The following is a 25,417-nucleotide window of genomic DNA, read 5'->3' on the forward strand; positions in this document are numbered from 1 at the left end:
ATTGTTTAGGTATCGCTGCTGTCCGCTGGTGGAGAAGAGAAGTCTGGGGAAATCCAGGCTTTGTTCATCTTGATGAGTGTAAGCCTGTCGGCACTGTCGATTGACAGGTGGGTACGCTTATCCGTGATGATTCCCCCAGCCACACTAAACACACTCTCTGACAAGACGCTAGCCGCAGGACAAGCAAGCACCTCCAGGGCATACAGCGCGAGTTCAGGCCACGTGTCCAGCTTCGACACCCAGTAGTTGAAGGGGGCAGAGGCGTCACCGAGGACGTTCGTGCGATCGGCTACGTACTCCCTCACCATCCTTTTACAGTGCTCCCGCCAACTCAGCCTTGACTGGGGAGCGGTGACACAGTCTTGCTGGGGAGCCAAAAAGCTGGCAAACGCCTCGGATAATGTTCCCCTGCCTGCGCTGTACATGCTGCCTGATCTCTGTGCCTCCCCTGCTACCTCGGCCGCGGAGATGCGCCTTCGGCCACTAGCGCTGTCGGATGGGAAGTTTACCATCAGTTTGTCCACCAGTGCCCTGTGGTATAGCATCATTCTCGAACCCCTTTCCTCTTCGGGAATGAGAGTGGAAAGGCTCTCCTTATACCGTGGGTCGAGCATTGTGTACACCCAGTAATCCGTAGTGGCCAGAATGCGTGTAACGCGAGGGTCACGAGAAAGGCATCCTAACATGAAGTCAGCCATGTGTGCCAGGGTACCTGTACGCAACACATGGCTGTCCTCACTCGGAAGATCACTTTCAGGATCCTCCTCCTCTGGCCATACACGCTGAAAGGATGACAGGCAAGCTGCATCTGTACCCTCAGCAGTGGGCCGGGCCAAGCCTCCTCCTCCTCCTGGCAAGCAGCATCTGTACCCTCAGCACTGGGCCAAGCTGTCTCTTCCCCCTCCTCCTCATGCTCCTCCCCCTCCTCCTCCTCAACGCGCTGAGATATAGACATGAGGGTGCTCTGACTATCCAGCGACATACTGTCTTCCCCCGCCTCCGTTTCCGATTGCAAAGCGTCTGCCTTTATGCTTTGCAGGGAACTTCTCAAGAGGCATAGCAGAGGAATGGTGACGCTAATGATTGCAGCATCCCCGCTCAGCATCTGGGTAGACTCCTCAAAGTTTCCAAGGACCTGGCAGATGGCTGCCAACCAGGCCCACTCTTCTGTAAATAATTGAGGAGGCTGACTCCCACTACGCCGCCCATGTTGGAGTTGGTATTCCGCAATAGCTGTACGCTGCTCATAGAGCCTGGCCAACATGTGGAGCGTAGAGTTCCACTGTGTGGGCACGTCGCACAGCAATCGGTGCACTGGCAGATGAAACCGATGTTGCAGGGTCTCAGGGTGGCAGCGTCCGTCTTGCAGTTGCGGAAATGTGCGCAGAGCTGGCGCACCTTTCCGAGCAGGTATGACAAGTGTGGGTAGCTTTTCAGAAAGTGCTTAGCCACCAAATTAAAGACATGGGCCAGGCATGGCCCGTGCGTGAGGCTGCCGAGCTGCAGAGCCGCCACCAGGTTACGGCCGTTGTCACACACGACCATGCCCGGTTGGAGGCTCAGCGGCGCAAGCCAGCGGTCGGTCTGCTCTGTCAGACCCTGCAGCAGTTCGTGGGCCATCTGACTCTTCTCTCCTAAGCTGAGTAGTTTCAGCACGGCCTGCTGACGCTTGCCCACCGCTGTGCTGCCATGCCGCGCGACACCGACTGCTGGCGACGTGCTGCTGCTGACACATCTTGATTGCGAGACAGAGGTTGCGTAGGAGAGGAGGGTGGTTTAGTGGAGGAAGCATACACCGCCGCAGATACCACCACCGAGCTGGGGCACGCAATTCGGGGGGTGGGTAGGACGTGAGCGGTCCCAGGCTCTGACTCTGTCCCAGCCTCCACTAAATTCACCCAATGTGCCGTCAGGGAGATATAGTGGCCCTGCCCGCCTGTGCTTGTCCACGTGTCTGTTGTTAAGTGGACCTTGGCAGTAACCGCGTTGGTGAGGGTGCGTACAATGTTGCGGGAGACGTGGTCGTGTAGGGCTGGGACGGCACATCGGGAAAAGTAGTGGCGACTGGGAACCGAGTAGCGCGGGGCCGCCGCCGCCATCATGCTTTTGAAAGCCTCCGTTTCCACAAGTCTATACGGCAGCATCTCCAGGCTGATTAATTTGGCAATGTGCACGTTTAACGCTTTAGCGTGCGGGCGCGTGGCGGCGTACTTGCGCTCGCGCTCAAACAGTGGCGCTAGCGACGTCTGGACGCTGCGCTGAGAGACATTGCTGGATGGGGCCGAGGACAGAGGAGGTGAGGGTGTGGGTGCAGGCCAGGAGACGGTAGTGCCTGTGTCCTCAGAGGGGGGTTGGATCTCAGTGGCAGGTTGGGGCACAGGGGGAGAGGCTGTGGTGCAAACCGGAGGCGGTGAACGGCCTTCGTCCCACCTTGTGGGGTGCTTGGCCATCATATGCCTGCGCATGCTGGTGCCTCCCCAGCTGATCTTGGCGCGACAAAGGTTGCACACCACTGTTCGTCGGTCGTCAGGCGTCTCTGTGAAAAACTGCCACACCGTAGAGCACCTTGACCTCTGCAGGGTGGCATGGCGTGAGGGGGCGCTTTGGGAAACAGTTGGTGGATTATTCGGTCTGGCCCTGCCTCTACCCCTGGCCACCGCACTGGCTCGGCCTGTGCCCACACCCTGACTTGGGCCTCCGCGTCCTCGCCCGCGTCCTCTAGGCCTACCCCTACCCCTCAGCATGCTGTATTACCAGTAGTGCAGAAACAGAACGCTGTAATTAAATGTGCCGCTTATTGGCCTGTGGTTGGAGGCTGACTTCGCTTACGGAACGCCAGGAAATAATTTTGCGCAAGCCTGCTGTAACACTTAGCTGGCTGCGTATGAATTTGGAGAACTACTACACCCAGCACAGACCCAGAACACTGAGGACACTCACAGGCAGCCCAAATAGATTTTTTCCCACAATTTTTTTTTGCAAAGGCCCACTGCCTATATTCAATCAACAATATGTCTTCTGCCCCTGCCTAAGCACTTCTGGCCCTGAGGTATGTCACAGAACTGCAGAGTGTTGCACTGTGAACTGCAATACAGCGGTGATTTCAGAGCCCAGACAGAGCCAGGAAATAATTTTGCAGGCCCACTGCCTATATTCAATCAATAATATGTCTTCTGTCCCTGCCTAAGCGCTTCTGGCCCTGGAGTATTACTGCAGGACGCAATGCTCTGCACGGCCGATATACCAAAAAAAAAAATAAAAATGTGCAACACTGCAAAAAGCAGCCTCCACAGTACTGCACACGGTTAGATGTGGCCCTAAGAAGGACCGTTGGGGTTCTTGAAGCCTAAAATACCCCTAACGCTCTCCCTATAGCAGCTCCAACAAGATAGCACTGTCCCTGATCTCTGTCAGAATGCATCTGTGGCGAGCCACGGGAGGGGCCGATTTTTATACTCGGGTGACACCTGATCTCGCCAGCCACTCACTGCAGGGGGGTGGTATAGGGCTTGAACGTCGCAGGGGGAAGTTGTAATGCCTTCCCTGTCTTTCAATTGGCCAGAAAAGCGCGCTAACGTCTCAGAGATGAAAGTGAAAGTAACCCGAACATCGCGTGGTACTCGTTACGAGTATCAAGCTCGGTCGAGTACGTTCGCTCATCTCTAAATACCACCTGTGATGACAATGAGAAGACTGTTGGGAAGTGATCTCTATAGAACATGATTTGTCAGTCAACTCAGAGGCTCAGTGGCCACTGTGAAATCTACAAGATTTCAGGGTTTTTTCCCCCCTCTCCTTTCTTCAACATTGTAGCATGAAAAACACATAACATGTCATTTACTGGGATGGCACGCCATGAGAGCCCATTGTAGAGCTCACAGGCTGGCTACCTCAGGGTAAAGAAATGCAGTAGGGAACAGTGATAGCAAGAGAACAGTGACGAATTCTAAAGGTAATCATGTTGAAAATATTTTAGCATTTGGGCAGTTTTTATTAAAAAATTTTTAACCCTTAACCCCTTCGGGACCAAGCCTGTTTGTGCCTTAATGACCAGGCCAAATTTTGGAAATGTGACATGTGTCACTTTAACATAGAATGACTGTAAATATTTTGCATACCCAAGTACCTCTGTCATTGTTTTTTTTCGGCACGTATTGTACTTCATTTAGGTGGTAAAAATAGACCAATAGAATGAAGAGTATATTTATTAAAAACTCCAAAATTGGGAAATCTTTTCACATTTTCAACTGCAATATATCAAATATGTGCAAACATACTGTACAAGTTGATAAGATATATATTTCCATCTGTTTACTTTATTCTGGAAGCACATTGGAGAAACGTTAGTGTTTTTTTACCTTTTTGGAGGCCTACAAATTTAACATTATTAAGGAACGTTTTATTTTCCTGCACCAAGCCAAGATTACAAAGGCTAATATGTATCAGAATGATAGATACCCCCACAAATGACCCCTTTTTAGAAATACACATCTTAATGTATTCACTGAGTATTTTGACCCAGTTTCTTTTCAGGAGGTAATGCAATTTAGAAGAGAAAAAATAAAATTTCATATTTTTGCAAACGTCATTTTCTAGACAGCTTTTTTTTTCCTGTAGTGCACATGAAAATGAGGATTTGCCTCCATTATGCCACATTTATGGCGTTTTTTCAGTTAGAGTGGAATGATTGAATGACTGTATGAGAAGTTGAATGAGAATGAGATAGTGGGCTGTTCAGTAAAGCGGCGTGCATTAGATCCTGCTTTACCAGAACACTGACCAGCGTGAAACTTGGCCAGTGCATGATTAGGAGCTAGTGGGCTTTTTAGAGTCAGCATTTATCAGACCCGGCTTCACTAGAGCAGTCACTAGTGTGATCTGGCCCTAGATAATTGTACACGGTGCAGGATATCGTATGTAGCACTGTGTTCACTCCATCTCAACCTTATGCCTATTATATCGTATTAAACTATATCCAATACTTTATTGGATTACATACTAGACTTCACGTTTGATAGTATATTAATCAGCCTTATATAGTCCCAGATCAATAGGCGATTTTTCATTCTCAATACATTCTTCCACTCGTCATCAAGAGTGTCATAAGCTATCTACAAACACCCCATGTATTAAATCTATGTACTTGTGATAACATTTGACTTGAAGATCATGGCAGTACAGAGATCATCGTCATCTATCTCAGTGTAGATCCCTATGAGATCCTGATGAATCAGTGCCATTTTACGGCTGAGGAAACGCGTTGATCCACGAACTTTGAATCTGATCCACAGATACAATCGAATAGAGAGGTCCATACAGTTTTGGACCTGGTCTATTCATTTGTTTAAAGTACTAGCCACTTAAATACTATAGTACGATCAATCATTAAACAACTTTGATTGATCCACTGACACTATATCCATCTAAAAATAACCACAGTTATGGTGATATTAGCCTTGCTCTAACCAAGGCATTAAATCAGTATCTAGCCTTTTTATAAAATACTCCCTTTGGCTATATGTATTATCTTGTTAAGGTAATAGCAAATCAAGCATGTATCATGTACCTACTTTTTAGCGATAGGGCATTAAGAGACACTTGGCCCAGAAGCATTTAATGAGAAAGTGTGATACGTTTATTCTTCTGATTTATTAAAAGAAGAACAATATCTAATGAAACAATATAATTATCGTCTTCTCACTTACCTCGTATGGCCAAATGAGACCTTGCATTAGATTTGATGCTTGATGCAATTTTGTCTGGTCCCTAAGAAGTGGTTATATATTCAAATACTACTTAGCACTTTGAAGCAGCAGGGGGAGTAGTACCTTTGTATCTGTCTTGTCTGTACATTGTGTTATATGTTTGGGTAGCGCCCACTTTTTATCAGAGTAATATTAAAAGTTACGTTTTAGCATTTAACTAGTATCCACTCACTACAGTCCTTCACAGTGAATAATACTTAGTATTAAGGACTTTCTGTCTCAGTGAATTCAATTTTGAAAACTAGACCCCTTAACAAATTCATCTAGGGATGTACTGTGTATTTGGACACCACAGTTTCTGATTTAAATCTAAGCAAAGCAGAAGGAAAAAATTACGAGTTTCATTATTTTAGCAATTGTGCCATTTTAAAAACATGTTTTTTTTGTACAGCACACATATGAATGAAGACTTTCACCACAAAATGAATACCCCTGTTTGTCCTGTGTTCCGGAACATACCCATTGTAGCCCCAATTTACTGGACCCATGGCTAGGCCTGTAATTGAGGGAACACCCACTGGATTTCAGGGCACAACTGAATAAATTCCAGGCCCAACTGCTCACTTGTGCAGAAAAAAAAAATTTGACTACCTAAGGCTGGGTTCACACAGGGCTGATTTGTTGCGGTTTTGCCGCAGAAGAACTGCTTCTGCAGCAAAACCGCTTCAAAAGGTTAATTTGGGCTTGCGGATTTTCATGCGGAAAAATCCACAAGCGTTTTTTTCCGCAGCGCTTTTTTACTTTTTGCCGCGGTTTTGACTGCGTCCATAGAGGTCTATGGACAAAAAAAAGCGCTGCGGAGAAGACCGTAGAATGAACATGCTGCATCTTTGAAAACCGCGCCGCAGTTGCATTTCCGCACTGCGGCTGTGCGGAAAAAATCCGTCCTGTGAGAACAGCTTTTTGGCAAATCTCATTTGTGCTGCATTGCACTGCAAACGCAGCGGTTTTGCCGCGGTGCGGATATGCACCGGCAATCGTCGGCAAAACCGCTGCAAATCAGCCCTGTGTGAACCCAGCCTAAAAAGAATCCCCTCCCCCTTTTGGCATCTTACATAAAAGTAATAATGTAAACTGTGTGGCGTGTCTGAAAACAGGAGTAATTACGGAGGCCCGGTTGGGATGGGGGGGGGGTACTTGGGATGGGGGGACACTTTTTGGGGGGGGTACTTCTTGACCTGAGAGGCAGAGATGGGGTGTGAATAGTAGGCGTTTAACAAACTGCTCCTGGAACTGCAGGAAGGCCACAGTAAATTACAGGCATCAGTATGAATAATGCCGTACTCACACCGCCATATGTGGAATCCGCTTGCGGAAACCCACAGCAGATCCCAACTGTGAGCCCGACAGTGGTCCTGCGTATGGCTGCGCAATGTACTGAGCATAACTGTACTACTTTGTTTGTATTTCTTGCATTGTGACTTAGCTAAGTCACATACTCAGGTATCTGCAACCCGCACACAATATAAGTAAGAAGTTTTATCTCCCCTCACTGATCGCATAACGGCTATCACGAAACCAGGGACAGCTCACTGCGGTCCTCAATCACTGCTCCAGGCTCGCAGCTAGCTTTAGTAGTCATGAGATTTTAAATTTCCCAGGCCTTACCCAGCTTCTGCTCTTGAGCCTACCATTTTGCCGTTGGGCATACACGCCGAAGCTGGGGAAATGTCCGCGGATAAAGATCCCGTTAGGGGACATTGCCGGAGGTCTTAGGTAAGTAATTTCACCTTCCCTAACAGATTAGACCTATGACAGGAGATGAAACAAACTTTTTTTTCTCTTACTTTTATATGATTGCCGTTATCCATCACGTGACCAGAGAAAAGGTAACCTCCTTTCTCTGTAAAATCTCCAGGCTCTTGGCTAAGTAGTCAAAAGCAGGGAGATTTTAAATTGCCCCTGGCGCGCAGAAGCCAGGGTAAGGTCGGCGGATAAATCCGGGGGCCTTAGGTATGTGAGCGCCCGCAAGTTTAATCCACATGTTGAGCATGCTTTTATGGCCTTATGGATTAAATCCCAGCCAGCCAGGACGTAAAGAGGCATATGGCTGGTCATTATGGGGTTAATATTTTAAACCCAGTCAAAGTTTACCTTGTTTACAAAGTTAAAAAGATAATACTGAATTCCTTTTTTGGAAAGTTTGATAGTGTTTAACAGATTAGCATTAATTGTGAAAACCTGTCTCTAAAAATTACTAAAGTATTTTAGCTGCTGTAATGTAGGTGCCAAGTATTTAAAAACAGGTTATTGTGGATACAATAATAATAGGTTTTATTGCGGAAGATAATAGTTTTTGGGAAGCAAGCAATACTACCATCTTTAGTTATCATTTGATAGAAGCGTACAAGAAATAACGAAAATGCAAGATACACCTTAAACCTTAATGGTCAGAAGACTAATTAAAATGCAAGAACAATGAAATTTGACTAATTGTAATGTTTGCCACAATCAATCTGTCATTAATGGCTGCCTTAAAAGAATAGCGGTTTGGACAGCACACACTTGTATTTTGAATGCACATAAAAATTTGCCTGTCCAAATGTTCACATAAGACTAAGGCAACGTTAACGTTTCGGGCTCAAGTGCCCTTTATCAAGCATATAGGCAAACTTAGAGTATTGTGTGTTAATGGCAACCAAGTTCAGCCTGGCTATGGGGTAACATCCAAAAGTGCAATAATCAGACAAAATCCTGTGATCTAGTATGAAATGGGGACCTCATCCTGGGAGCAGCTTCAGAGAAGAGGTTCATTGTTCAGTTTGTCAAGGTCTTCTTTAAATTGGGATGCCCAGAACTGGACACAGTATTCCAGATTGAGGTCTGACTAAGGTCTCCTGTCCACGGGCGATATATTGTTGCTTTATCAGCGGTGATAATCCACACGCGGGTTAATGCAATGAACACTTTCCTTAGGATAAGTAAGGAAAGTGCAGCCCAATGTACACGAGTGGAATAATCACAGCCATTTTCCACTCAGGTAAAAATCACGGCATGCCATGCTGAATACGCAACATTAATGATAGGTTCACTGTGGCAAATCGCGGTGACTTTAGCGTTCTCCCGCGGCGGAAAAATGCTATGCCCGTGGACAGGCGGCCTTAGGAGGCATGTTACCTCATGTGTTCTAGACGCTATGCTTCACTTAATACATCCCAGAAGTGTGTTTATCTTTTTTTTCCCTGCTGAATCACACTGCCAACTCATGTTCAGTCTGTGATCCACTAGTATATCCAAGTCTTTTTACATGTGCTGTTACTTAGCTTAATTCCCCCCATTCTGTATGTGCTTTTTTCATTTTTCTTGCCCAGATGTAGGACTTTGCATTTCTCCTTGTTAAATACCATTCTGTTAGTCACCGCCCACTGTTCAAGCTTTGCTAGATCTTTTTGAATACTATCTCTCTCTCTTCCCTAGTGTTAGCTATCCCTCCTAGTTTTGTGTCTCCAAAATAGTAGTAGTCAGCAGCACAGCCTGTTCACCATCCGTGGGGAAGCACTGTAAGTGGTACAAGTTCCAGTAACAGTTTTAGACTTATAAACCATCAATGGTCCAATAAAGAAATGACTGGAGCAGTACTCAGGGACTCATAAGGTCTTCATTGTAGTAAAAATTGCCTTAATTTCCTCAAACATAAAACATGCTGCAACATTTGACCATCCTTAATCTTTGTCTAAGTCCTAGCATTGTGCCATCGGCAAATTTGATCAGTTTCCTCATTGATTCCCTCCTCCAGATCATTTATAAAAAGGTTGACCACTACTCTGCCTAGGACAAAACCTTGTGGTACCCCACTTGATACATTTTTCCACTTGGATGTACAGCCATTTATGACCATTCTTTGAGTATGATCACTCAGCCAAGTTGTGAATCTATCTAAAAGTTGCCTTGTCAATCCTATATTCGGTCAATTTTTAAATTAGTACGAGATACTTTGTCAAATGCTTTCCTAAAGTCAAGGTATACTATATTCACCGCATTTCCCTGATCAACCCAGTTGGTTATGTCATAGAAGGAAATTAGATTTGTCTGGCAGGACTTGTTTGTTACAAACCCATGCTGGCTCTGGGTAATTACTTCATTCTCAAACAAGTACTTGAATACATGCTGTTTAAGAATCTGTTTACAGATCTTTCCCGGTAAAGAAGTCAGGCTCACAGGCCTGTAGTTCCCTGGGTCCAACTTCTTCCTTTTTTAAAGATCGGAACAACATTTGCCTTTTTCCAATCTTCTGGGACTTTACAAAGATTACCTCTGCTGCTTCCTTTAGTATCCTAGGATGTAATTCATCTGGACCTGAAAACTTAAATTCATTTAAGTTAGCTAAGTGTTCCCTCACCATCTCTCTGCTTACAGATAGCCTGCATTATTCTATTCCCACAATAGCACAGGAAAGATCAGCTGATGTTACATTTACTTTGAGAGAAAACAGATAACAAAAATAGGGATTTAAAAGTTCTTCCTTATCAACATCATTTTTAAACAATTCACCATTTTCATCCTGTATACATCCTATAGTAGCTTTGCCTTTTCTTTTGCTTTTGACATAAAACACCCCACCCACAAAAATCTTTATTTATTGCTTTTGGCCTCTCTTGCAAGCCTCAATTCATTATTAGCTTTAGCTTTTCTGACACTTGCCCTACAGTTTCTGTAAACAGCATTATATTCTTCTGTAGATATTTCCCCCTCTTTCCATTTGATAGACATATTTTTCTTCCTTTTTACCATGTATGCAAATCCTGTGTTCACTCATCCTGGTCTCTTTAAATGCTTCCCATTCTTCCTTCTATTAGGGATTGTTAATGATTGTGCTTAGAGAATGTCATTTAGCTATATTTCCCAACCTACTTGAACATTTCTGTCCTTAGGAACATTCAGCCGCTGGATTCTTCCTACCCTCTTTCTAAGTTTAATCAAATCTGCCTTTCTGAAATCCAACCTTGAGGTCTGAATCTTCCTAGGCCTTTCTTCCCTTGCTGTTCACAATCCAAGCATAGCATGATCACTGCCTCCTAAGGTCCTAGCCACCCTTACTTCCTCAACCATTTCCTCCCTGTTGGTAAGAATTAGGTCCAAGATAGCAGATCCCTTGTTTTCTCTTCTACCTTTTGGAAGATAAAGTTGTCAGCAATAGTGGCTAAGAATTTGTTGGACACAATGAGAGATTCCCAACAAACGTATGGATAGTTAAAATCTCCCATCACTTACATATGCAAATGAGCAAAGAAGAGTCAGCTGGCCAAGAAGAGTCACGTGCTTCAGCACATACACACATTTAATACCTGAATGCAATTGCACAACTGTTTATGCTAAGGTCAGCTTCATGCGGGCGATAAAATCCCACGAGATTTGTGCATTTTGAGACACACAAATATCAAACCCATTCCTTTAATTGGTTTATACACAGGAGCAATGTTTTCCTGCATGGTACCAGAACGCTATATGGGGGTGAAGGATGGGGGGGGGGGGGGGGGGGGAAAGCATGTTCTGATTTTTTTAACGTGTAAATACGAAAATGTTTATAAATTATGGGCTGGGTGTAACTAAAAATAACATTATTTCGTAGGACAATCCCTTTCATCTCAAATGGAGATATTGTTCAGTATATCTGTCACGTATTTGCCATTTCAAGAATTCGTGAAACTACACTAGTTGACAGATAAGTAGGATTTACAGTAGAAATAACCAGCATAAACTTAAAGGGGTTGTCCCGCGCCGAAACGGTTTTTTTTTTTTTCAACAGCCCCCCCTCCCCATTCGGCGCGAGACAACCCCGATGCAGGGGTTAAACAAGAACACCGGACACCGCTTACCTGAATCCCCGCGCTCCGGTGACTTCTTACTTACCTGCTGAAGATGGCCGCCGGGATCTTCTCCCTCGGTGGACCGCAGGGCTTCTGTGCGGTCCATTGCCGATTCCAGCCTCCTGATTGGCTGGAATCGGCACGTGACGGGGCGGAGCTACACGGAGCCCCATTGAGAAAAGAAGAAGACCCGGACTGCGCAAGCGCGTCTAATTTGGCGATTAGACGCTGAAAATTAGACGGCTCCATGGAAACGAGGACGCTAGCAACGGAACAGGTAAGTGAAAAACTTCTGATAAGTTCTGTATGGCTCATAATTAATGCACAATGTACATTACAAAGTGCATTAATATGGCCATACAGAAGTGTATAGACCCACTTTGTTTCGCGGGACAACCCCTTTAATGTTCGTCCTTATGCCATTTACATACAAATAAAAAGATGGGATTTCTTTTTTGTCTGTTGCCACATAAGTTTAGGTCTCGTTCACATCCGCATAGGAGATTCAATCGCACATTTGCGTTAAGATTCAAGCACTGCCTGCTGGAATCTGGATAAACCCCATTCTAATCATGTTTGGATATGACACATGTCCGATATGGCACTTCCAGCTTTACCACTGATTGGATGGAGCTGAGCAATAGAAATGCTTAGCACCAACATGAACAAGCTCTAAGGTTAAAGGGATTGTCCAGTAACTGGACAAAATGCTCCCTATGCTAAAATAAGAGGAGCAGTACTTACCCGTTCCCTATTGCCCACTATGGTCCCAGTGTTTGTTGCTGTTTTTGTCGTCATCAGAAGTAAGGTGAAAGTTGCAGCCAATCAAAGACCACAGCATCATGCTACCGAACTGCCAGCATCATGGTGTCAGTATTTGACTGCAGCAGTCACCCGACATCCGGTGACATCTAAAACAACAAAAGCCAGGACCACAGTGGGGCTGCAGTGCTTGATCGCAGAGCAGGAAACAGGCAAGTACTGCTTTTCTTCTTTTTCTAGCATAGGGGACACCAAAGGGAGCATATTGTTCAGTAACCGGACAACCCCTTTAAAAGAAGAAAATACAAATAACTCAACATGTACTGTACAAACAATGTAATAAGATAGATACAATCTTCAGAAAAGAAATTGTTTACACTCCGTCTAACACAAACCTATATGACCCTAAAGCATTTATGATAAATTAAATAATATTTAACTGAAGTGTAGAACATACATGTATTTGGAAGTACCCGCATGCATATCTCCTCCAGCTTAGCTGGACCACAAATACTTACCTTCAGGGTCATCATTGCAGAGTTGTCACAGCCTTAAAGTTGTGGAACCAAAAAGTTTTTCAAAAATACCACAAGAAAGTTTGAAGATCAGTGACATTTCATGGAAGCCCAACGTTCATTACAGGTATTGGATACAACTTACTGGATTATATCTATCAAAAAAACCATTAACACAGCATAATGTTAGTGATAAGCCAGTGTCAAAGGGCTCCCAGCATTTACACACAGGGAAGGATCCCAAGTGCATTGTAGCAACGGATGAATCACTGGTGTAAGCAGAGACTGCTGTATTAGCTTTTGGGCTTGGGAGTCCTGCAGTGGGCGGTATTGTAGGGTATGACGGTGGATGACTCACAGTGACTTTCGCCTTTGGGCTGGAACTTTATGTCTTAAGCAACTGTGGTCATAGCACTGGCTGAAATGTGTGTACTGGGAATAGGAAGGGTGCAAACTCTGTGCAGGCTAGATAGGGGAACTAACAAATCAATTTGTTCATGTGATAATGCAATGGAATTACTGCACAAGCAGCACTTAATATGGTAAAGGTCAAGTTAAGAAATAAGGAGGCAGTAAGAAAACACCTGCTGGGCTGTTTACTTCCAACAATTAGCACAAAGTTCAGGGATTTAGGTATCTGCTGATTGATAGGCTATAGGCTGGGGGTCTGGCTTATATCAGCTTCAGTTACACGTCTCTATATATACACACCATCAGGTTGTACAGTGAGGGCAGAAAGAGCCTATGTTGTATCACCTAGCCATGGGATAGGCGATAAGAGTCTAATCTGTGTGGGCCTCACTGTTGAGACCGATCCAAAGAAGATCCCCCTCTCCACACGCATTCTGCACCCCTACACAGTGAGGAGAATATGGAATGGAACAGTTGTCGTACATGTTGCTCTATTCAGAGTGACCACCGGAGATTAGCGAGCACTTGTACTACCTCCATCAGCTCCATGAATGGAGTGGCACCAATGCCTTCAATCTTCTCCTCAATTGCAATACCTATTGCGCATTTTTTTTAAATTTTTCCCATACATTTTCTTTTTTTTTTGTGAAAAAAGGACATTTTTATTTACTCTTGACTTAATTAAACATTAACTTTTTTGTGATCCAAAAGGACATGAAGATGAAATCGCTGCATCATTGGTATGCTATACTGCACTACTTATGTAATACAGCATAGAATGCTTTTGACAGCATCTGTATTAAGGCCCATTTAGGCACAACGATTATCGCTCGAAATTCGCTCAAAAGCCGTCTTTTGAGTGATCATTGTGTCTAAATATGCCCATCTTGAACTGTTCGCTCGAACAATGGTATTTAGTTCTGCTTGAAAACAGTTGTTCAGTAGAACAGCTGATAAGCAGGACCACAAGCTATGTTCTGCCAGTGGAGAGCTGATTACAGCGGATAACATTGTTACAGCTGTTCTCAGTTCTCAGCCCCACTGGCAGAACAGCTGATAAGAAGGACCACACACTGTGTCTGCTGTCCACGGTGCCGACTTCTCCACAGGGAGCCCGTGGCTGAACAATGGAACTAATTACATAGCTTAGACCTCCTGCTGAGTTCTGTAAGAGCTCCCAGAAGCTCATTTGCATGCAAATGAAGCTAATAAAGTACTAATAGCAATTAGTGCCTATTAGTACTTTATGCAAAACGATCTCTGATCTTTCAGTATTTTGAAAGATATCTGTGTGTGTAAATAGGCCTTTAGACTGTCAGAGTCTAACAGGCTGGCATGCATGGCAAACCCAGAGGTCTTGAGCAGACCTATAATTGCCATGGTAGCTTATTCGTACCCTGCAAGGTTTTTGTCTTCTGGACACCCCCCTTAATCTCTAGGCAGAGTCCTGAGCTCTCATCTGTCGCAGCCATCATAAAATGCTAAATTTAATATCACAAAGGAAAAAAATTTCAAAAAAGTATTATACAGCAATCCTAACAAATTTTCATCAGAAATACAACAGCCCAAGCGTATATTCCCACGGACAACTACAAGTCTCTCAGGCTCATCCCACATTGAAAAGCACATGGACCCTTGATCCGCGTGGGGGACACCACACATTACATGTCCTAATCTCGTACGAGAATCAGACAAGAGCAGGACATGCTGCGACTCTTGTAGCCCAAACTATTGCTTCCATTTCCATCTGATTTCAGACTAATTTATTAGGCCCAAAAGATTGTTCCTATGAATATACTCCAAGGCAGTCTTCACACTTGGTGGAAATACTGTGGAATTTCTGCTTCTGGAATTGCTGAATTAGCTAAAATACAACAGTTAAAATCCGCAGCATTTATGCAAGCAAAATCCAAACCATTTGGCTGAATATAGACGGCCGGGTCAGATTCCGACTGCAAGATCCTCACAGCGGGATGCGACCCTGTCCCCTTTGCAGGGACTTCCGCCTTACCAGTCTGGCGTCTTCACTCTGCGCTGTGGATGTGCCGGCTGGCACAGCGCTGCACATACATCAGTGATGACACAGCCGTGCCTCGCACTGAAATAGGACATGCTGGGATTTCCTACCCGCGAGCGGAATGTCGCAGTTGATTTCCGCTCGTGGGCACCGAATTTTTCAACACCTGTCCTATTGGCTGTATTTGCTGCAGGATCCCGCAGTGCAAATATGCCCGTGTGCATTAGACCTTTAGGTGTGGATTTGGTCACTGGATATTTACTGCATAATTGTTGTGGGTTTTCCGTTGCAGAATGGCTGCAGCGATTACTCGCTGTGTGAAGGCACCCCAGAGATTTGTGTGATTAATGAATTACTCTCACAAAAACACATTTTTCCATGCTTGCCCCCTCACCTGATTACCTGTATTACAGCCACTTCCCTGCAATGCAGCCCCCTGTCTGATCATCAGCCACCATCTTGAGATTGAGCATTTTTACCTCAACTTTCAATCAATCCCATGATGCATCCACACAGCACTAGCTAGGGGTTATACTATTCCCCCCTGCTGGGGTGGTGAGGGGGTGGGAGTTTAATTATCATTACCTTGTTTATTTCTTTAAATAAGCTTTTATTTCTTTGTGTATCCCTCTCAAGGCAGTTTATGTGGTAGATCCATCACATAGGCCAAGAAATTGACTACAAACTTTATACATAAACTCAAGTATATCTGAGCTGGTCGGAACCGAGAACACATGACCATCTAAGGGCAACCTTTTGGAAAGAGAGAAAAGCCTAACCAAGACAACACTAGCTCACTTTTTATGGGAGATAGCAACATAATAAAGAAAAAAAAAATCACCAGAGTGGCTCTTTAATAATAAACTATTTAAAGGGGTATTCTAATCTCCAGAATCCCATTCCATTGTGTTCTAAACAGCAACATAAAAGCTCTCACTCATTACAGTCCTATTCCCATTTACGTCCTGGAGCGACGGGGTATGTATGCAGAGAGGTAGCGGGGCGACCTCTGCATACAGCGCGGGCGTCAGCTGTTTACTACAGCTGACACCCGTGGGCAATAGCCGCGATTGGCTGTTCGGTCGATCTCGGCTATTAACCCTTTAAATGCCCCGAACCCGCACGGCCCCCCCGCGGTGAGATAGGGAGAGCCGTGCAGGTGTCATGGCAGCCAGGGGCCTTTTTAAAGGCCCCAGGGCTGCCTTAGCAGACTGCCTATCAAATGGCAGTATGATGTAATGCTGTAGCATTACGTCATACTGCAGGAGCGATCCAAGCATCGCTGGACTTTAAAGTAAAGTAAAAAAAAAAAGTTATAAAAGTTTGAATCACCCCCCTTTTGCCACGTCAATTATTAAAAAATCTAAATCATAAAATAAAAATACATGTTTTGTATCACCGCGTCCGTAAAAGTCCGATCTATCAAAGTAGCGCATTATTTTTCACGCACGGTGAACGTCGTCCGGAAAAAACAAAGAACGCCAGAAATGCATTTTTTTCAGTCACTCTGTCTCCCAGAGAAAACGCAATAAAAAGCGATTTAAAAGTCGTTTGTTTTCCAAATTGGTACTATCGGAAACTACAGGACATCCCGCAAAAAATGAGCCATCGCTCAACTAAGTCGACGGAAAAATAAAAAAAAGTTATTGCGCGCAGAAGATGGCGGCAGAAAATTGAAAAAAATTAAAAGTCTTTGAAAAAAAAGCGTAGTACAGTAAAAAAAAAAAAAACTATACAAGTTTGGTATCGTAGTAATCGTACTGACCCGTAGAATAAAGTTATCATGTCGCTTTTGTTTTAGTTTGTGCGCCGTAAAAACAAGACGCACTGAAAGATGGCGGAATGTCGGGGTTTTTTTTCATTTTACTCCACTTACAATTTTTTTAAAGTTTTTCAGTACATTATAGGGTACTTTAAATAGCATAATTGAAAAATACAACTCATCCCGCAAAAAACAAGCCGTCATACAGTGACGTCGATGGATAAATAAAGAAGTTAAATGGGGGAGGAAAAAACGAAAATGGAAAAAAAAGGGCCACGTCATGAAGGGGTTAGTAATGCCTGCAGTTTGTATTGTGAAATGCACGTGGCAAGCAGCTCAACACTGAAGTGCAGACACCGGGCCTAGCGGTCCTCAGTGCTGGGGTTGCTTCACCCACCACAGTGGTGCTAGCCGAGCATGCACGGTCTGCACCCCATTCATTTCAGTGGGACTCAAGGAAATACCCTAGTGTGCCCCGCTTGGCTTGTGGTACGAGGACTTATAAAGCTTTTGTTTCTCTGTTATCAGCCCAAAGGCTGAAGCATATTTTATATATTGTCCTGTTACTACATATGTATCCAACAAATTAAATGTAACCATTATATACTAACTTTATCTTTTATTAACGTCTAATTTATAAACGTAGTTGACTAAAAGAGGTTTCTCTCTTTAACAAAAGTAAATACAGTCTACTTTTCTATCTAATCCTCCCCTATGTAATAAATCTTCCATATAGGAGCTGAGGAACACGGTGTAATTGGATACACAGAGACATCCCCCATTGGCCCCCTCACTCTCCCTCTGACTACCTGTAGCTTTATGTAGGTAACTTGCATAAGTGAAAGTAAACTATACTTCCATCTTTCTTTGTCTGATGTTAAAAGATAAGATGAGCCAAGAGATGTTAGCTTTGAATAAGCCTGCCTACTCAATATATAAAGCTCTGTATGTGATGTAATAAGGCAGTCAGAGATTTGAGAACACACAAGTTTCCTCTGACTAAACTGTGTCGACACAAATAAATCTTTTTTCACTTCCTATGTCCTGGGTATCGCATCAGGTGTGGCATCATACATCAGGCTATCTCGGCAGTACCATTGAAATTCAGTGAAGGTTAATAATGTATACTGCATAAAAGGTGTTTGTCTTTTTCTCTGCATACCTAAAGAAAAGCGGTCATCCCCTATGAACACCATGAAGTAACTTATGGTGGTCATAAAACAGGTTCCGATGAGTCTAGGGATTTATTTTTTATACCTGTTACCCGGTGAAGTCAAAGCTATCAGACTCGTCTCCATGCGGCCGCACACTGTTCTCTAGTGGAGTATTAGTAATTATTAGGAAATTATAGTACCAGTGTTTCTGGTGGTGAACACACACACACCTCTGCTAGCGCCACAACTTACTTTATTTGGCTCATAAATGGTTACAGCTTCCCTTTAAAAGAAAAAAAAAAAAGTCAAATGTGCCTTTTTATACAGTTGAGGCAAAGTGCAAGTGTACAAATACGTACAAGTACAAATAGTTCAGATTTTCCCAGTATACACACACATAAATCACAATGGAGGAGGCACTAATCTATATGAACTTCATGTAAAGCTAACCCATCACTAGGTCCATCTCAAACCTGCGGCAGGTGTAAACAACGTACTTTAAAAAGTCACCTGGAACAGTGCTTGGAGTATCAGGGGTGGACCTGTTAGCTTTTGCCCGCCAGGATTGGCTGGACTGAAAGAACTCTCTGTGTACGGGGCGAGACCTGTCAGTCCAGCGATCCAGGCAGAAGAACCCCTTGGTGATTTTCTGAAACGCCACAGCACTTCAGAATAAGACATGCATGATGACAATGACTGCGTGTGTCCCGGGGTCATACTGCATCAACCTGGTGACAAGTACTGTTTAAAAGAAATTATTTCAATCAAGGTTTTATGGTAAACATTAAGAATAATTATTTATCAGGTCATTATCTATCTACATTAAAAACAATCCTGAAATTTTGCAGTTTTTACTCTTAGGCCTCCCTCACACAGATGTTTTTGTACAACGTTTAGCGCTGCCTTTAATTGGCTCCGCTAATTAGAGCCAGCGCTCGATGCACCAATCACAGCCATTCATTGGTGCATCCAGCACTAACTGTGATTGGCTGAGGCTGCTGACACTCAGTGGATCCAGCCAATCAGAGCAATCTCTTGTTGGAGGTGGGGTCTTCAAACCCTATTACTAGCAAAAGATCCTCTGTCAGTGATGACAAAGGCCGGGAGCTCCAGACAGCGCCGGCAGGGACCTGGACAGCGCCGGCAGGGACCTGGACAGTGCCGGCAGGGACCTGGACAGCGCCGGCTAGGACCTGGACAGCGCCGGCTAGGTAAGTACTGATTTTTCTCTTGGCTGCGATTTCAGTTGTGCTGAAACTGCAGCCAAAACATTGTAAAAAATGCATGACAACACTGCTGAAATCGCAGTAAATGCAGCATTGAAAAACACTGCGTTTCTGCAAATGTCTGTGTGAGGCCTTAGATCACAGACTCACATAAACTGCTATGTAGAAATCACTTTTCATTACCATTACAAGTAGGATTACAATGAAAGCGAACATCTCTATTATGAAGCTGGATAATCCACTACTGATAATATGTGAGGGTCACAGGTTACCCCCCCCCCCCTCCTCACTGCACCACAACCTACAGATCATACTGAGAACACTCTCCCATAGAAGTCCACTCCTGCCCAGTCTGCTATAGCCATGGGGCTGCTTGAATGCTGTTAACAGAGTAGCAGTTCTAGCAAGACAGCTACCCCCATAATCACGTAAATAAAATAGAATTAAAAAATAAGTCTACCATAGTAGAATAAAAAAACAGAAAAAAAAATACGTGTTGGTCTAAATTAGCAGATAAATGAGGTCATAAATGCCCCATTTGCACAACTTATTTTCACATGTCCTATTTGGATATATGGGAGTCATGAGGGGAAACCTACTAAATACCTACTGTAGTAGCCACAGCGAAGAGCGCCTGTGTGCTACATCTTCTCTTCATTCCTTCTTCGATCTCTTTTTTGGGAAACCGTTCAGTATATGGCTACAAAGATCAGATGGAGGAAGAGATCCTGAGCAGAACACTGACCACTGGACTACTGATGAAGGCAACCTGGCTGCAACATTGGCCAAATTTAGGTGTTTTTTTTTTGTTTTTTTTTAACAGAAGTATAGAGGCATAAAAGACTGAAAAAACATGTCACCAAAATTAGAAAAATAAGTCCATCATGAAAATATACTATAAATAATATGCCTTTAAATAAAATTACTGAGTCTAGTTAGAAGATGGGGAATACTTTGCTGCTGTGTACGCCTCTACTGCCCACTAGTGGGAGGGCTCCTATTGCTAACTTATTTTTAGGAGAGGTTGACACTAGCCAATTAGCTAGAATACTCAGAATGCCGTTTCTGGTGCGATGGTCAGGTTTGCTAGAATCACACCTGAAGCCTGTGAATGGCTGAGTGGTCAAGTGCACAATGTGCCTGAAGGCTTTTTCCAGGTGTCAGGCAGCGGGCACTGGAGCGCCCGCTATAGACAGAGAGCCGCTGGAGTAGTTTTGCATTCATTTTCTCTTTATTTTACACTATTTTAAGCCTGAAATCGTTTTTTGTTTTTTTTTGCAGTCCCTGAAAACCCCTTTAAGTAATAACAGCTAGTTCAAAATTGGTAATCGTCATCTCTGTGATCATGTCGCTACAGGAAGATATGGAATATAATCTGTCACACAAGGTTACTACAAGCAAATATTTGTGAGAATGTTCTGCTCTGGCGTTCCAATGACTATGGAATTGTTCACAATGTTGAATAAACGACTACCAGAGGTCATTGGCCAGGAGCCCGGGGTGGAGCGGCCTTTGTACAGAGCTGATAAATCTGAAGCAAAAGGAACGGTCATCAGAAAATAAAAACTTGTTTAAAACAATAAGTTATGGTAAAAATGTTGAGACTTTTGGTGATTTTTCTCTGGCCACTAAAGGTTCCTTCACACCGGCCGGCCGAAAGTCCCCCGTATAATCAGTCAAATGATTACGGGCAAGTGTCCGCCCCCGACAGGGCACTGAGCAAGAAGTCGCTCAGTTATCACTAATCTTTCCTTCTGCTTGCTGAAAAGGAACAACTCCCGAGCGGCTTCCTGCTCCGTGTAAACGGGTGACACTCAATCTGTGCCCGACTCCTGTTTACGATGAATGGAGGCAAACAGCTGTAAGAGATCTCTGGCCTTTCGGCCTCCATTATCTGACAGACTATCACTCCAGTGTAAAAGTACACTGATAGTCACTGGGACATCTGTTGTCCCAAGTAAAGGAACCTTAAAGGGGTTGTGCAGTTGTACACTTCTAATGGTCTATATGTACAACAGACCATCAATAGTAGATCAGTGGAGACCTACTGCCCAAGGACCCCTTCTGATCAGCTGTTTGCCAGGTTACTGTATTCATGCACATAGCCGGTTTCTGGATGCTGACAGCTCCATTCCCACTACTGTGGCCATGTTTGGTATTACAGGTAAAGTCTGAACTGAGTGGGAGCTGTACCTGTAATACCAAGTCTGGTGTTGGGAAGTCAAGCTGTCTGCAGAAATCAGTTCTGTGCATGACCCGGACGGTGAACAGCCAATCAGAAGATTTACTATTGGTGGCCTGTCTTAAGCCTAGACCATTAATAGTTTACAACCGGACAACCCCCTTAAAAGTGGCTTTACACAGGAGGACTGTCACCTAAATAAGTCAGTAGGGTGAATAATTGTTCTGTGTAAGCACGGCCACCAACTGGGTGACAAGCAATAACGGCCCGGTTACACAGGGAGTTTGTCGGGTGTCGGCAGTTGCCCCAGCAATAATCGCTCCTGTGCTGTCACTCAGTGAATGGAGGCAGAAAAGGCCAGAGATTGTTCCAGCTGCCTCCATTCACAATAAGACAACAGTCATTCATAGATGAGTGATTGCGTGTTTACACTGACCAACATTTACTTGGTCTTCCAACAACCTTGGCAGGGGGTCTGCACCACAGCGAGCAGCCATCATTGCGCAGCAACAGTCATAAGCTACAACTGGCTGCAGCCATGTTTCCGGTATTTGCTAGCGGTCTCGTGTAAGCCCACCCACGGCCGGATTCACACAAACTTATTTGTGCAGCGTATTATGCATGAAAAATGTGCGCACAATACACAGCGAGTAGAACCCGGTAATATCAATGGGTATGTTACATAAGCGTATTCTGCGCGTTTTGTTACACAGCACGCCTCTATTACCCGCGCCCTTGTGCAGGGAAATCACACATACTGAACTACACCAATTACCCATTTCAAGGAGTCTCAGCGCGATTGTGTGTTTTTCGTGGTCGCAAATACATACGTAAACACGCCTGTGCGACACCGACACGAGGTTAGTAGGCCGCCACTTCCTGTTCTGTCAAGATCATCTCATTATGATAACAAGCAGGATTACAATGAAAGGTGACATGCGATGACACTGGAGGGGACCGTGACACCTTCCCTCCCCACAATACAGGCCATTGGATGAGATTCATGAAACTGTCCAAAACAACAACTCTCTGTTGCCCTTAGCAACCAATCGGAGAGCAATTTTCATTTTTCAAGCACATTATAAGAGATGAAACCTGTGCGGTGATTGGTCGCTATGTGCAACACTTTTCTCAAACATCTTTTGAAATCCTCCTGGTCGAGTCCCTCCCAGTATCTTGTCTAAGTCAGTAGGCTGCTGTAAAGCCGCTTTCTGTGGCCGTTATAGTGGTTCAGGTGGCCCCTGAGCCGTGTAAACCGGAGAAATCTGACAATTACCAGAGATTTCTGGTGCAAATTCCAGATGTAAACCCTGCCGCGCGGTGCTGGGACGGAGCCGGGGGCTTGTGAGGCCCCACTTACAGGCGTCTGACTGGTCTCTGTAGAATCGGGGCCCTGGATGTCCCAGGTGTGTCCCCGCATACGTCACCATTTGTCTGGAGATCCAAATACCCGATTAAACTTGCCCATGACAATCCTGACAGGCATGTAAATGACCCCCACGATGAGACGCCATTCAGTTGTCATGGCACATTTCTGTTTAAGACTTTTTTTTTTTTTTTCAAGTAGTACACCAAAAAAACTAAATAAATTTGGTTGTAACCGCGCCGACCCACAGAATAAAGTTATCATTTTACCACAGTCTGTTCACCATAAAAAACAAGGCCCGCTAAAGATGGCACAATTGTGGGTTTTTTCCCCATTTTACATGCTTAAAGGGGAGTCTGAGATAAAGATTTGTTTAATGTGAAAACAGGTTTCCCAGGAAAACATACTATGGAGCTCAAACCCTCTGACCGTGCCGCGCCGCGCCTCCTTGCCGACCGCACCGGCTGCTAGAGGCAACGACAGAGCTCAGCCATCAATAAGAACTGTACCCAGGCGGCCTGCAAACAATGGCATGGAGGAGCAAGGAGCTTCCAAGGGGAGAAGCTCGTTATTGGGTTTTTTCCCAGGGTGCACCTGTTTTCCTCAAAAACGTTTCTCTCGGACATCCTGCGACCCCTGACCCCACGATATATATTTAGGTCATAGAGGCACAAGGTTTGTATGGAGCCACTTCTGCTCCGTACACGGCGGCTGACGGCTGTCTTTGATGGCTGACAACCGCCCTCAACAGTGTAACTGTCATCTCTTTGAATGTCGCTCAGTGGTATTTAAATGTAGTGATCTGTGTCCAGGGGTCCCGAACGCCCCCGCAATGAGATCATGGGGAGCCATTCAGTTTCCATGGCAGTATGGGGCCTTCTGAAGAACCAATGGACAGTGCTTAAGGGGTTAAACTACGCAGCTGACTACTGTTGCTCAGGAAAATCTGTCTTCATGTGCCGACTGGCGTACTGTCACCACGCATCACACGTGTATTATTCATGCGTGTAACACGTGGTGCTGAGACCGCTTCATGTGCCGCGGGCGTACTGTCACCACGCATCACACGTGTATTATTCATGCGTGTAACACGTGGTGCTGAGACCGCTGGTTTCTGTCGGTTCCCGCACGTATACACAGCTGCGGTTCCCACATGTGTATAATACGCACGGATACGCTTCAGGGATGTAGCAGCCCACAGCTGTACTTGTCACATGCGCATCTATTGTGGTACGCGGTGATAATACGCCCGTGTGACCCCTGAAGGCGGAACGGCTCTTCGGTGGTCTGCGGCCCCCCCGGACCGGCTGGGATGCTCGCCAATCGCCACTTGTTCCACCGCCGCTGTGAGATCGCCCCCCGCAGCGCAAATTGCACCAACGAAACCGCAGCAGCCAACGGCTCGTGGCGATAGTGCCAACAAGCTCTCGTCACGTTTGTCAGCAGCAACCGGCGGCTTCGGCTGCAGTTTGGCCGGCTGTACACGAGCGTGACGGGCTCCGCTGCGGAATATTCCACGGCGAAGCCCGTCACGGCGCCCCCCAGAGACCCCATACTTACCAGCGGATCCGGTGTCTTCGCTCCCGCATGATGCTTCCCCGCCCACCGCGTCACATGACGCAGCCGGCCGTGTCATGTGACGCAGCGGCGGTAGGCGGGGAAGCGTTTTCACGCTATCTTCCGCTGTGCTACAGCGGGAGATAGCGTGAACGGTCGGCTTCCACTGACTGCAATGGAAGCCGTTGGCGCGTACACCCGCGGCAAATAGAGCATGCCGCGGGTGAGAACGGGTGCCCTGAGCTATTAGGTTCAATAGAACCTAATAGCTGCGGGCAACACAGCGGATTTTCACCGCGAATTACGCGGCGGAAATCCGTTCGTGGGAAGCAGGCCTTTGGCTGTGTGGAGCCTGAAGGGGCGCCATGGGACAGAACAATCCGCTACAGCGTTGTGCCACCCTCCAGCCGGGTATTCATCCCCAGGATTTGCGCTGCGAACGTTCTGAATTTGATGCAGAATCGACAACAGACTCCTGCAGTCAGACTGGTGCGGTTCAGGGACGGAGCTGCTGCGGAACCTCCTCAGACTGCTCTGAAGCCAAAACCAGGAGGATCCAACGGGGTGACGTCAGACAATCTCTGCCGTTATCTGCCACAAGAGCCGCCAGTGTGAACGCGGCCCGAGCTACAAGGCTGACTGGTAGGTGCTGGAGGGTCGCCCACCCGGAGAGGAGCTATCTGTCAATACAGTAAGGCGGCAGCCCGGACACTCACCTGCTCCTCCTGCAGGGTCCCTGCTCTCCGGCACCGGGGAGATGCTGAGTCCTAGTGGGCTAAAGGACCTGCGTGACGTCACCGTCATGTGACTCCGGGGTGGGCGGGGACAGCCGAGCAGAGTCATCGTGGAACTGCAGAGATTGTTGGTTTCGTGAACTTCTCACCGGCGGCTGC

The 25,417-nt window shown here is 45.5% G+C and overlaps 1 protein-coding gene across 1 annotated transcript in view; it reads right to left on the reverse strand.

Moving 5' to 3' along the window:
• Positions 1 to 25,283, reverse strand: part of SAMD8 (sterile alpha motif domain containing 8) — a 50,316-nt gene extending 25,033 nt beyond the window's left edge. Inside the window, exon 1 of the mRNA XM_066600379.1 lies at positions 25,241 to 25,283. The gene's annotated coding sequence lies outside the window, so the exon portion shown is untranslated. The remainder of the gene's footprint in view (positions 1 to 25,240) is intronic.
• Positions 25,284 to 25,417: the final 134 nt, after the last annotated feature.

Source organism: Eleutherodactylus coqui, chromosome 4 (genome assembly GCF_035609145.1).
Source record: "Eleutherodactylus coqui strain aEleCoq1 chromosome 4, aEleCoq1.hap1, whole genome shotgun sequence".
Taxonomy (NCBI): Eukaryota; Metazoa; Chordata; class Amphibia; order Anura; family Eleutherodactylidae; genus Eleutherodactylus; species Eleutherodactylus coqui.